Below are 12,196 nucleotides of genomic sequence, written 5' to 3'. Positions count from 1 at the left end.
GCAGTACAAGGTAAGTAGAATAAATAAATAAAAGGGCCAGCTGGTGGCAAGTGCAAGGTAAGTGCAGAACAAGTGCTGGGAAGGGGGGGCTGTAGGGATACAGAGACAGTCCCGCAGTGCAGGGGATGCCAGGGAGGCAGTGCAAGTGGAGAGTGGCTGGGCCCAGGACCGAGGTCGGTGAGAGTGGCCCAGTTGCAGATTCAGTGCAGTTTCAGAGAAGAATTAGCAGGGGAGAGGGAGAGAGAAAGCAGAAGCAAAGAGGAAGGTTTTGAGGTGCTTCCGGAACCGAAGATGGTTCTCCTCAAGTTTCAGGGGGGCAGGAAGGCTGTTCCAGAGGGAGGCCCCTGCCGCGGAGAGAGATCTACCCCCAGCTCATTGCTTCGAGAAGCGGCTGACCCTGAGGGAGTTGGAGACGGATGAGCGAAGGGCTTGGGAAGGAAGATATTTAGGAAGAGAGAGTTGAAGGTATTTAGGCCCCAGGCCCCAGAAGACCTTGTGGACAATGCAGAGGGTTTTGAACTTTATCCTCGCAGCCACTGGGAGCCACTGTAGAGATTTCAGTCCTGGAGAGATAGGGTCCCTGGGCTTGAGGCCAAGGACAAGTCTCGCAGTTCTGTTCTGGATGAGTTGCAGAGGGTGGAGTGTGGAGGCAGGCAGATTAAGATAGAGGCTGTTACAGTAGTCCAACTTAGAGAGAACCAGGGCTCGGGAGACAGCGAGCTTCTGGGGGAAGGAGAGGAAGGGAAGAATACCTCTGAGGAGGTGCAGCTGGTAGTGTGACTTCTTAGAGACGTCAGATATATGAGGAGAGAAGGAGAGTGTGGAGTCGAAGATAACCCTGAGGTTTTTTGCCTTGCAGGTAGGAGCAGGAAGAGGGCCAAGAGAGGCCGGCCAGAGAGCTGCAGGGAAGGAGGGAGTGGGTGTGCCGATGAGTAGAATCTCAGTCTTACTGTCATTAAGGCAGAGGTCGTTGGCGGCACACTATTCATGGATAGCAGAAAGACAGTCAGAGATGAGGGAAGGGGAAGAGAAGGCCGAGGGTAGCCTGAAAATGAGCTGGGTATCGTCCGCATAGCACTGAAAGTTGGGGCAGAGAGCGGCGATGCGGTGGGCAAGGAGTGCCAGATACTGGTTGAACAGCCAGGGGGAGAGATTAGATCCCTGGGGGACACCACAGGTGGAGAAAAAGATGTCAGAGAGGAAGGACCCGAGTTGGAAGTACATCAATGATTACAATCCTATCATTGCCCTCTTGTGGAATGCTAACACAGACAATAAGACTGCAAGAAATGTCACAGCCTATCCCACCAAAGCTGAGAAAGCTGAAATACCCCTGGGATGAAATATCATCAGATACATCTATATTTCACAAAAATAGTACAGCTTTGGTATCAAAATTCTGTCACATAAAGAATGTGGGTCCTACAAAGCTGCAGATCATACAGCCATGTACAGGAAATCTGAAAACATTCTCTGGCTCAACCTTGGTCCAGTTTCATCGCAAAAAATATTACTAACATCCTACCAAGAAATTGAATCTATAACTAGAGAAAATCCAAACAGCCCAGACATCTTTAAAATAATCTGACCCATGCTTTCCAAACAGAAATTCAGGTTTGGAAAACATGTGTTTGTATGAGACAGCACAAAACTACAAATACACAAATAATGTTATGCCAAATGAACCAATTTATGTGATGTTATGTTGTTGCGCATTTGTATAGTGCCTTTCACCATTGGTATGATCTCAACGTGCTGTGGGTTTGATGCCCTCTGGTTCCATAGTCCATGTGTGTACTCAGTATGTGTGGTGGTGGATAGCTGCATTCGAATGCTAGAAGTGTGGAGGATGTGTGAGACCAGGCCAAACCATTTTGGGTAGCTGCATTCTAGCGGAGTTGGTGCTTGTCTATGAGATTAAGTGTGCAGCTAGGCTGATGTTTTCTTGAGGATAGCTGCTTTCTAAAGATCGCTGAGGTGTGCACGATGGTGTATAATTGTGTGTGCAGCTAATCATAGGGGATAACAGCATTCTATTGTTTGTTGGTGAAGAGGAGAGAGTCAGCATATTGGTAGGTATGTGTGAGTATCCGTGCAGTCAGAAGATGTCCCCTGTTCCTGATAACCTTCCTGTGCCTGTCAAATTAACCTTTGATCCCTAGGATCGTTGTCCGTCCTCCCCTTGTTCCCCACCCGTGCCTCGTCGCGCCTTGAAACACTTGTGTATAGATGTTAAATGTTAAAGGTATTTGTACCGCGCACCATCACCAATGGAGTTGGTCCCCAGGCACTCTGACGGATCTGCAAATGAGAAGGTGGGGTGGGTTAGTAGGTGAAGCGGGAGTAGGATACTGAGAGGAGTGGTGTTCTGTTGTCAGCTTCAACTCGGTATACACCGGGTGCTGAGCTTCGGTGCAAGTATTGGATCGATGTCAGTCCTTGTGTGCTGTTGGTGTTGCTTATGTGTTGTTGCAGTGTTGTGAAGTGCGAGCGGGTTGTTGTGCGAGAGATGGTTGTGTGAGATTTTTTGAGTGAGATAAGTCTGCAGAAATGCTGAGTTTTTTTGAGTCGGTTGTATGAAGGCTAACAGAGGTTCAGAAATCTGTCCGAATGTGGCACTCGCCAATCCTCTCGATTTCATCCGGGTGGGCAAAAGGGCTACGCCTGGCAGGGTTTGGTTTGTGGGGAGCTCCCTGTACTGTTCTAACGCGCTTTGTTGTAAGTGTAAGTGTATAGGCGCGTTATAAATGTCATATCATATCATATCGTATCATATCATATCATATCAGTTTCCCTATGCTTAATAGTGTTGAGCAATTAGGTCTAGACATGGCAAGACCAACAAAGGGTAGTGGGCATTCTAATGGTGCCAGCCTTGGTTCTTTAGTGGGTCATGTGATTGCTGATCTACAGTTCGCCATTCCTGTGTCTACCTGAGCTGGCAATCGCTCATTTGTTATCACTTTCTCAATAAGCAGTTGAATTCACTTCTGTTCTGTCAGAATTATGAGCACTTCATAGATACGTGGTTGGGAATTCAATGAACCTGAAAGGACCAGCATCAGAAACAGACCGTGCCGTTACTGCTGTGCCTGTCTGACATTTTAGATGCAGTGCTTGGCTAAGTATTCCAGGTGTAGTGTGTTAGGCAGAAACCTGTGCAGTTCCCTTTGGGAACACTGCAATAGATTTAGGACTACAGGTATTGGCAGTAAACCCACTTGTTAGCAGTCTGTACCACACAGATTCACTTGGTAGCTGTGGCTGAACAGTCAGACTTCCCTCAAGAAGAGTTAGGCAGTATGTAAAGTATACAAAATAGGCACTCAGATCCCACAGCACAAGCAAACACGGACAAGAGCTTTGGTATCAAAAGGTATATAATTATTTATTTAAAAAGACACAGTTATAGAAACACTCCAGCACTAATATTGTAAACCACTTCAAAAACACTGTTACTATTGCTATGTACTCCACAAATTCCCTATCAGACAAGTCTTAGTTAACACCACTTATTTCCAGACAGAGGTGAGCGCTTAACTAAAGATGGCACTCTGATAAGTTAACGTTTAGAGAAAGGCAAGCAAGGCAGAGTCTATCGGTGGGCCAAAGTCCAAAGGCCGGGCTCGCTCTTAGAGAGAGTTGGCACAAATGTGTTCAGGATCACACGGTTTAGACAGAGTCGAAAAGTCTTGCAAATAGTGTTCAAAAGAAAGAAGTGAACTTTAGAAAAGATTAGTTAGGGTGTCCCAGGTTAACCAGGATCGAAAGCCGAGGACTAAAACTACCTCGTACAATCGGTTGCAAGGGAAGCCGGGCGGAACACAGTACCTTAAGTGGAAAGGATCCTCCAGCGGGGGAAGGTGTTCCTGGCAGTGGGTGCAAGTCGCAGCGTCGTCTCGAGGAAGAGGAGGTCTCGACGAAGAGGAGAGATGAAGGTTGTTGCACTGCCAGGGATGAGGCCAGCCGTGGAGTTACCCAGCCACAGGGTACAACCCTTTGTTCGCGGTTGCGGTAAAACCATGTTATTCCGGCTACCAAAGTGCTTGGCACAGGTAGGGCAGCCACGAGAGGTTCCAGGAAGCGAAAAAGGAAGACAAACTGGTTATCCCCACCAGTCAAAGGAAGAAGACTCTCCGGATTGGAGATCTCCCCTGTCGTTGGGAGTGAAGAGTCGGTTCAGCCGGGCTACACCGATGGTGTCGTCGTTGCAGGTCGGCTCAGCAGCTCCCTTGTCGGATTCTTAGGTCCTGTGGCGACTTCTGAAGAACCAGTCCCAAAGACCCTGCTTTTATGCAGCAAACCCCCATTCATTCAGCCTAGCTGTCACTCAAACATGCTAAGTGGTGAGCGGGGCGGCTCACCACTTGGGCCAATCACACCAGAGTGCGACATGAGTTGGCAAGGCAACTCAGTCCAGGGTGCCTAAACCCCCTCCGACGCCCCCTGGTTACCCAGACAGAATGGCACCACTTTGGAGGGCTTCTGTGCAGAAGCCCGCCAAAAGTGGAACAAAGGGCTCAACTTTGGGTTAGAGTCACAGAAGCGAACACATACGCCATTTTAGAACCAAGTTTCGGCAAAAACTACCAACCGGAGAATTATTATTAAATAAATAAGCCAGCGGTATGTTCGAGGCTATGATAAAAAGTATTAGCCTCGAACAATGGGAAAATCCCATAGAGAAATATTCACGGTCGGATATAACAAGTAGTATCCACTGCCACCAGCCAAAACTCGATCAGGGGGGACGGAGACGTGCCCCCTCGAACAACAGACCCCGGGCAATCGAATTGCCCCGACCAGTACGTCCACAATAAGATGGTTTGTACTGGTTCTGTTCAGAATTTAAGACTAGTAAAGTCAATGGTGACTTTACATGCCCTGGGAGACAGTAGTCAGTCCCAGGGTATGGAGTCTATGTTTGGGGGCCACGATGACACCCCCGTGTTACAGCACAGAGGGTGGTGTGTAACACATATCACAAAAACACATGAAGCCCTATGGAGCAAAAGACCCCATAGCCCATTAAACACATCTAGACACAAAGAAACATACTCAAATCATGTCCAAGAGTGAGGGTAAAAGAGTCTCACTCTTGGCAGGAGAAAAAATAAACCCAAGAAATCCAGTAAAGCTGCTGGGGGACTCACTAGGTTAGGAAATTCAGCCTAAACAGAGAATTCTCCCTAACACTGTGTATGGTTTGGGTTTTAGGCGACAGCTCCTCGATGTCGCTTACAAGAGCTGACGTTGCCGATTCCGAGTCCTGGGTATTCGTTTAAAGCAGATGGCTGAGTATTCCTGTTCTAGTTTAAGGTTTGAGATGTGAGCAACACCACATCATTGTCCCTTACAAGGACTGAACTTGCCAGAGACATCACCTGATCTGGGAGCGTAGTGTATACCTGGTAGAATACAAAGAGCCAGCCCAGTCATAATGTTAGAACATAAGTGCTACTAGACCCAGGGTTCAGAGTCGTGAGCTTTAATTTCCAGAAAATTGAAGGGTAACTCCACTTAAGGGTTGTGGTTGTGTGCACCGTCTTGTGTCTGTGTGCATGTTAGGGAGTCCTTCAGGTGTCTTATCTGTATTTGGTTCCTAATGATTAGCTAGTGTACTTCATGTCTTGCTCACCTGTTAGGAGACCCTAGGGCAAAACGATTTGCATCTTGTTTATTGAGAATTTAGCTCATTCTAGCGTGCATGTTGTATTTTTTTTGACCACTTGGGAAACTATCCATCTATTCTCTACAGAGTCTTGTGTCATACTATCCTTGTGCACTTGGACATCAACCGCTGTCTGTGTTCCTATTAATTCAATTAACTTTGGAAGGCTATTGTTTCGTCTCCTGAGAACTTTTATCTCGTCTCTGCGTTCTGCGTGCCAACTTCTCCCTTCTGCACATGTGACCTTTACAGATGCTGCACACTGTTGTCTGGGCACCTTCAGTGCTTCTGAAATAAATGTGTTTTTTTGTATTTAGCAACTCATCTGAGACCTTGCTAACACATAGGCCGTCTGCAGCCTCTGTGTTAAGAAAATGGCTGTGCTATTGCGCGTATGTCACCTCCATTATGTTCCTTTTTACATTTGTCTTGTGCGTCGGCCATACGTTGGTTTCCCCTGCCAGTGTATTCAATGAATAAACTGTCTATACTTTCATCTGCCCTAACAGTGTAGTGAGTCCCTCTCTTGGTATCCTGGAAACCTCCTCCCTCCTGTGTGGTATGCAGCACACTACTTGTGCGTTCTGTTTTTTAGCTATGATCCCTACTTAGTTTGCACAACCTAAACTACTTCTTTATGGTGAAGTAACAGTAGCAAATATCACAACCTTCCTAACTCTACAGCGTCTGCTGCTGTAAGAGGTAAAACAACAGGTTGAAAGTGATAGAAAGCCACAGAAAGAGCTAGTAAACGTGTTATGGAAGGTGGAAGAAGCATTGACCAGGTTGAAGTTGGATAGGAGAGATGGGCAGCGTGGTCCTGTAGGAACAGATTAATGGAGGGCTGGAGATATTTTGTCCCGAATAGACAGCACGGCTATTAAGGATATGCATATAGAGAACGAGAGGGAAGAGAGGAGGAGGAGGCAGACCAAAAGTTTGGATTATGGCACGATGCAGTCAGAAGATGAGTATGACCACACGCGAGTGGGGAGAAGAGGAGTGGGACACTATAGATGAGTTGGAATAAGAGCAACAGCCACCTGCAATTTCTAGGTCACAAAATAGATATGGGTGCATTGCAGTTACTAGGAAATCAGTGACAGGGAAGAAGAGCACAGTGAAAACAGTGGCGGCACAGTTCCCATTATTACATGAGGGAACATAGATAACATAGTGGATACCCTGGGCACATATGGACAAAGATCATCTCAAGACACTCCCGTCTCTCACTGATGGAGTGGGTAAGTGGATATGCACTTTTGAGAGGCAGACAGCCGGCACGACTTTGGCTGTAGGGTATCTTGTTTTTGTTTCAATACTTGGGGACCAGGCTGATGACATATGGGTCAAAGCTGGGTATCTGGGTGTGAAGCTGGGGGATGAAAGTCATGACGGAGTGCATTTTAATGACATTAGGCCTGAGGTGTGGGCGGCACTACGGCACCTCTACCCAGACACCCCGATCTTCAGTCGATAATGCACAGGACGATGCTAGATGATGATGATCCTGCTCAGTACATATTCCACATACAGGAGATGTGGAGGGCAGAACCGGGCTATTCATGGGATCAATGAGCGATTATACACCATTGTAAGCGTTAGAAGGAAAAGGAGAAGGAAGCAGTGCAACGTGCACACGCAGAGGAAGTAAAACTGGTACAAAAGAAACTAGCGAAGGTCACATTGGAAGGGGCTGTTAGGCAGAATTATATACAGTACCCTTTGGGAACACCACACACAATTAAGACTACAAGTGACAGTACAAATTCACCTTTGGTACAAACCTGTTCTACACAGTAAAAGTGGTAGCGATGGCTGAGCAGCCAGACTTATCTCAAGAGTAAGTGAGCAGTATCAAATAGTTACACAAAGCACAGCAAATACTAGGGTTCAAACAAACACTGACTCAAAGTTTCTGAGTAAAAGAATATACATTTATTTACACATCAGTTGTATAACATTTCACTAAAGTAAAGTAGTTGAAAAATCATGTTACCAATACACCACACCACTCCCAATAGATTCTGGACAAGTTTAAACTCAAAACTAAGTGTGAGCAAAATGGCACTCCAGCAATTTAAAAAGGGAGGGAAAAACAAAGTTTGTCTAAAATTGAGCAGCACCAACAGGTAAGTAAGCAGGGCAATCTAGAAAGAGGAACTACAGTGATGGAATCAAATCAAATAGGCTTAGGGCCAAAGTCAATAGAACAAAAGTATGTTGCTCAAGATCACACAATTCAGGGTAGTTCGTGGTTAAGTCTTTGCCAATAGTTCCGGACGAAGTTGGTCGGCAGAAAAGTTAGTTTAAAGAGAAGAGAAAGACAAGCCCTCGAATTGGCGAAAGGTTTCACACACCTTCACCGCGGCTGAACGAAACGCACAACCGGATTTGCACAGTACCTTTAAATGGAGAAGAAGCTGTAGCTGAGGTGGACGTTCCTGGCAGTTCCTGCAGGCTCACGGTTCCTGAAGCGACTGTCGGACTGACACGAAGTAGGAAGACTGGAGGGTCGTGCAATGCCCAGGGAAGAAACCAGCAGCAGAGCAAAGCAACGAATAAAAGGTGCGCTCCTTAAAACCCAAGCAGGGTCTGACCTTCCTGGCTATCCGGCCCACTGTAGCTCTGTACAGCAAATTCAACCAGAGGAGGGAGTCCTGGCTTGCAGTTTGGGCAAACTGGTTGGTCCCACCAGCTCAGGGGAAGAAGATTCCTGGAGGATATTCTCTGTCGTTGGAGTTCGAGGATTCGGATCTGCAGAAGGGCTTCACCGTGCGGTTCAGTCGTGGTAGAGGTCCTCTTCTATCAGCTCCTCATCGGTTCTTTCGTTCCAGTGGTGACTCTGCCTTTCCAGACCCAGACACCTGCTTTTTATGCAGTTTTCCCCCCATTCACACAGCCTGGCTGTCAATCACACAGCAGGGTGGCTGTCCCGCTGGGACAGTCACCACAGCCAATCATTTCAAAGTGCGACATGGGTCTCCAAGCAGACCCTGTGCAGGGAGTCCTAAACCCCTCCCTCACATCCTGTACCCCCCAGACATACAGGCGCCTAAGGAGGGCTTCTGCGTAGAAGCCCGCAAAAAGACGGTGAACAAAGGAATCAAACCTGGTTTAGCGTGCAGAGTAAAACACGAGAAAGACTTTTACAAAAAGAAATGGTGAATAAACCCAGCCGGAATCGGAATAAAACATATATGGTCTAGCGGGTTTAAGTTTGAGGCTACCAAGATAGCCCAAAACAATACCAAGGTTATTTAAGATAACCGCGGTAGGAAAAATAGGGTAGTTACCACTGCCACCAGCCAAGTCTTGATCAAAAGGGAGCGAAACAATGCTCCAAGAGAAACAGACAAAAAGGGATAAGTATTAACCCTTTCCAGTACTCCATGTAAGATGGTTTGTAATGGATCTGTGGTTTTACAAAGGCTAATAAAGTGAATGGCAACTTTATGTGTTCTGGGAGACAGTAGTCAGACCCAGAAAATGGAGTTTGAGTTGGGAAGTCTAAAAGACAACCCTGTGTCATTGCACTGAAGGTGCTGTGTAACACACAATAAAAAGATGATGCCTGTGGAGTAGGTGAGGCTCCACAGTCTATGGACACAGGGAAATGTTAAACACACATAGGAAAACACATGTAAGAGTGGGAAAAAGGCTCACATTCTTACCAGGTGAAAAAAAAAATCCTAGAAATCCAGCAAAGCTGTTGAGGGACTCAGTAGGTAAAGGAAATTTGCCATTCTGGAGAATTCTCCATAACACCGCAGCACTGTTAACACAGTACTAGAATGCCTCACCAATTCTTGCATCCTAGTCCTGTGAGAGAGGGTCACTGGTCTCATCACCATCATTTCCTGACCAATGGTTTCCTGTGGTCTTTTTATCATTTCGCTGCCACCCCCTCTTCTTCTGAAGCAATTGCCTTGTATACAAACACAACTGATTTATTTGCTTCCCCCTCCTCCTGTAACTCTTCCTTCCCACCAGAGATTATCTCCAGCAGTAGTCCCTTCTCCCTTTTCCAAGGTGGCCATTTTTTGTGTTTACTTTTTTATTTCAATGTAATTAAATGGGTGCCATGGAAAGGGAGAAGGGACTATGCGTACTCCCTTCTCCCCTTCCACTGCCGCCATTTTCTTAGTTTACTATGGCCACCATGGAAACAGAAAATGGACTATGTTTTCTGTCCGCTGCTGCCATTTTTTTGTAACTTAAAAAAAAATCGACTTCGAAACGCAACACGTATCGCAGCCGGAAAAAAAAAACATTAGTTCCCCCATTAGTACCCCGGTCTAACAGACTGGGGGAATTAATGGCTAGAAGCCCATCCGCGGCAGGCCATTACCACCCTCTTGCAACGCTTAGGACTTTAACTATGGGTGGTAATGGCCTGCCATCTCAGGGCTTATTGCCTCAGGAACATGATGGATGCTGTAGTTTCTGAAGAACTTGGGCAGTTCTATCACAGACTCGGCCACTTTGGAAGTTTTCTTCAAAGTGATTGACAGGTTGTGTTTGCTGCAGCTTCCACCTTTCAAATATCCTCAATATCTGATTGGTCGACCTGCATGGAAGACAAAATTAAGCATGCAGGCAAGATATTTGTATTTGAGTATTTGTCAGGTGCTAGCTTCCATAAGAACAGGACAGGCAAACCTGTATCTGGGCGCAGATGTCAACTGAAGGAACCCGACGACACAAATGAGAAATAATCACAGAAGAGGAATGTTTTAAGGTTTTTCTGGAAATTTAAGGGAGTATCCACCTTACGAAGAGCCCCAGGAAGCTTGGTACCTGGCTTGGGACCAATCAGGGCAAAGGATCTGTCTTTCCTGGAGCGGCAAAGCATAAAAGGAACAACCAAAAGATTGCTATGCATCGCTCTAAGACACGTACTTGGAAGGTACAATTTCCATTAGGCAGATAGCTACGGGGGTGCTAAACCAGTTTGCACTTAAAGACTCAGTGGAAGATTTTAAACTGAAACCTCGGCTGAACCGGAAGCCAGTGAAGTTGTCTTTGAAAACATATAATAGCCGAGCCTTTTAGCAATATGCAAATGGGGTGGACTACTGAATTTTGAATCTTTTGGAGCCCATTTAGTTGGTAATTCGGTAGGCCAGTATATAGCTCATTGCCATTATCAATATAAAAATTGATAACAGTCCAAGTGACCAACTCTCTGTGTTCTTAAGGAAAAAAGGACAGGGCTTTTTTCAATAACCGGAGGCCGAAAGAAAGCTCCTCTAGAGACTTCACTAAACTACAAGGAGAGTGCTAAATCGGGGTCCCACAGTCTCCCCACATGTCTTACTTCCACAGCAAAGGAAGTGGGGAGCTGAAACAGTAGTGGAGGGTTAGGGATACGGTGAGGGTTTTTTAAGTAACAATTTTGGGCCAAGCTGGAGAACCTCTGTTTAGCCAGGATTGAGTTGAAGGACATTGCTAATCGGCCAATCATGAGCTGTAGCTAGACCTTCTGCCAAAGCAGTCGAGGTATCGGAGGGTCCAGAAACATTAAAAGAAATGTGTGTATCATCTGAATATGAGTGATATTGCATCCGAGACCCCTGTAGAATCGTCATCAGTGGTTGTACACAGGGAATGCACTTTGTTGACTTGTCTTTGGCCTTCTCTACTTTGAGCTCCCCACTGGAACCATAATTCCCATGGTCGCCTAATCCCATTTCTTCCTGCTTCCCTGTATTCTTCCACTCTTACTGTGAACTAGTTGCTGCACACTACTCATCACCAAAGACACCATGCACCACCAGGGTGCCTCAACATCTACTCATAATTACTGCAACCCAAGTCACAAGGGGATGGACCGAATAACCCATCGCTACCACCAATAACCTCACCACACATTGACACCCTAAACGGCTGTGCTCAAACACACTCTATGCACACCAACTGACCCCCTTATGCACGATGATTGAATACTGCTCCCGGCCAGCATCAAGCAACAGAATACTTCAGCCTCTCCAACCTACTTACATATCGCTGTGCCGGCCAATTCATACTAGAGTGTTGGCCACACAAGAATGCCACCTGGCTACAAATGCATCCACAGTCTTGATATAAAATACTCAGAATGGCCCACCCGCACAATACCAGGGGACGTAAGAGCTGCATGCATCCACATAACAGTAACGCTATCTGACATGTTTCCTCTCAATGCACTAAACAAGCTAAATGTGTTCTTTTCTTCCTACATAATCCAGTGAGACCTCATGGAAAACAGAACGGAACCCCAGGTGACTGAGTTCATTCTCCTCGGATTTGCCTATGATCCTCAAACAAAGGCAGTTCTCTTCATGGTGCTGCTGTTGGTGTATCTGGCCAACCTCACTGCAAACAGTATTTTCATCATAGTTACTCTGACAGACACACACCTCCACTCACCCATGTACTTCTTTCTCTGCAATCTGTCATTTTTGGATGTTTCCTTTCCATCCGTCAGCATCCCCACACTCCTTGGGGGGCTCCTGGTTCATACACTAACCATTACCTTTGCCC

This window comes from Ambystoma mexicanum, chromosome 4p (genome assembly GCF_040938575.1).
Source record: "Ambystoma mexicanum isolate Mex_15411 chromosome 4p, UKY_AmexF1_1, whole genome shotgun sequence".
NCBI lineage: Eukaryota > Metazoa > Chordata > Amphibia > Caudata > Ambystomatidae > Ambystoma > Ambystoma mexicanum.
Note: the sequence above shows the minus strand (reverse complement) of the source record.